General features: G+C 39.2%; 1 non-coding gene across 1 annotated transcript; it reads left to right on the top strand.

Moving 5' to 3' along the window:
* The first annotated feature begins 1,176 nt into the window (after positions 1–1,176).
* On the top strand, positions 1,177–1,284 carry LOC148567364 (small nucleolar RNA R71). The gene has a single exon (XR_015882823.1). It is a non-coding gene; the product is annotated as a small nucleolar RNA R71 (small nucleolar RNA).
* The last annotated feature ends 954 nt before the right edge of the window (positions 1,285–2,238 follow it).

Genomic DNA, 2,238 nt, shown 5'->3' with positions numbered 1-2,238 from the left:
ACATAGAGCCTTCTCAAAGGTTATGGTGCCTATGGTACAAGGTATTAGGAACTTTCCAGGATCCTGTTTCTTCTGAGGCAGTCTCAGTTGATCCAATGCATTTAGTTCATTGGTGAACAGGGGAGGTTCATCTCCCCAAGTCTCTTTACCAAATAAATTGGCATTCAGCTTCATGATTGCACCAAGGAACTGGGCAACTTGCTCTTCAGTAACATCCTCATTTTCTTCAGAAGAGGAATACTCATCAGAGCTCATGAATGGCATAAGGAGGTTCAATGGAATCTCTATGGTCTCTAGATGAGTCTCAGGTTCCTTTGGTTTCTCAGAGGGAAACTCCTTATTGATCATTGGACGTCCCAGGAGGTCTTCCTCCTTGGGATTCACGTCCTCCCCTTCCTCCTTGGGTTTGGCTATGATGGTTATATCAATGGCCTTGCACTCTCCTTTTGGATTTTCTTCTGTATTGCTTGGGAGAGCACTAGGAGGGGTTTCAGTGATCTTCTTACTCAGCTGGCCCACTTGTGCCTCCAAATTTCTAATGGAGGACCTTGTTTCATTCATGAAACTCAGAGTGGCCTTAGATAGATCAGAGACTAATTTTGCTAAATTAGAGGTATTTTGTTCAGAGTTCTCTGTCTATTGCTGAGTGGATGATGGAAAAGTCTTGTTATTGCTAAACCTGTTTCTTCCACCATTATTAAAGCCTTGTTGAGGCTTTTGTTGATCCTTCCATCAGAAATTTGGGTGATTTCTCCATGAGGGGTTATAGGTGTTCCCATAAGGTTCACCCATATAATTTACCTCTGCTATTGCAGGGTTCTTAGGATCATAAGCTTCTTCTTCAGAAGACGCCTCTTGAGTACTGTTGGATGCAGCTTGCATTCCATTCAGACTTTGAGAAATCATATTGACTTGCTGAGTCAATATTTTATTCTGAGCCAATATGGCATTCAGAGTATCAATTTCAAGAACTCCCTTCTTCTGAGGCGTCCCATTACTCACAGGATTCCTCTCAGAAGTGTACATGAACTGGTTATTAGCAACCATGTCAATGAGTTCTTGAGCTTCTGCAGGCGTTTTCTTTAGGTGAATGGATCCACCTGCAGAAGTATCCAATGACATCTTAGCTAATTCAGACAGACCATCATAGAATATATCCAGAATGGTCCATTATGAAAGCATGTCAGAAGGACACTTTTTGGTCAGTTCCTTGTATCTCTCCCAAGCTTCATAGAGGGATTCACCTTCTTTCTGTCTGAAGGTTTGAACATCCACTCTAAGTTTACTCAGCTTTTGAGGAGGAAAGAACTTGGCTAAGAAAGCCTTAACCAGCTTATCCCAACAGTTCAGGCTATCCTTAGGTTGAGAGTCCAACCATATTCTAGCTCTGTCTCTTACAGCAAATGGGAAAAGCATAAGCCTGTAGACTTCAGGATCTACTCCATTAGTCTTAACAGTATCACATATCTGCAAGAATTCAGTTAAGAGCTGAAAAGGATCTTCAGATGGAAGTCCATTAAACTTGCAGTTTTGTTGCATCAGAGAAATTAGTTGAGGTTTAAGCTCAAAATTTGTTTGCTCCAATGGTAGGGATGGAGATGCTTCTTCCATGTAAATTGGAATTTGGTGCAGCAAAGTCACCAAGCATCTTCCTTGCATTATTATTATTTTCGGCTGCCATCTCCTCTTCCTGTTCGAAAATTCCTGTAAGGTTGTCTCTGGATTGTTGTATTTTAACTTCTCTGAGTTTCCTTTTCAGAGTCCTTTCAGGTTCAGGATCTGCTTCAACAAGAATGTTCTTGTCCTTACTCCTGCTCATGTGAAAAAGAAGAGGACTAAAGATACCCGGGATCCTCTTTACCACAGTATAGAGGTTCCCTTGTGTGAGTAGAAGAAAAGAAAAATAAGAATGTAGAAGAGAAGAATTCGAACTCAGAGGAGAGGAAGGGGTTCGAATTTTGGGGTGAAGAGAAGTGTTAGTAGATGAATAAATAAATAGAAGGAGATGGGAGAGAGGGAATTTCGAAAACTAAATTTTGAAAAAGAGTTAATGATTTTCAAAAATTAAGATAAGATTAAAATTAAAATTAAAAATTGAAACAATTAATTAATTAAAAAGAATTTTTGAAAAAGAGGGAGGTATTTTCGAAAATTAGAGAGGGATAGTTAGTTAGGTAGTTTTGAAAAAGATAAGAAACAAACAAAAAGTTAATTAGTTAGTTGAAACAAATTTTGAAA

This window comes from Arachis ipaensis, chromosome B4, assembly GCF_059453495.1.
Source record: "Arachis ipaensis isolate K30076 ecotype BB chromosome B4, ASM5945349v1, whole genome shotgun sequence".
Lineage (NCBI taxonomy): Eukaryota > Viridiplantae > Streptophyta > Magnoliopsida > Fabales > Fabaceae > Arachis > Arachis ipaensis.
This window is presented reverse-complemented; position numbering and strand designations above follow the sequence as displayed.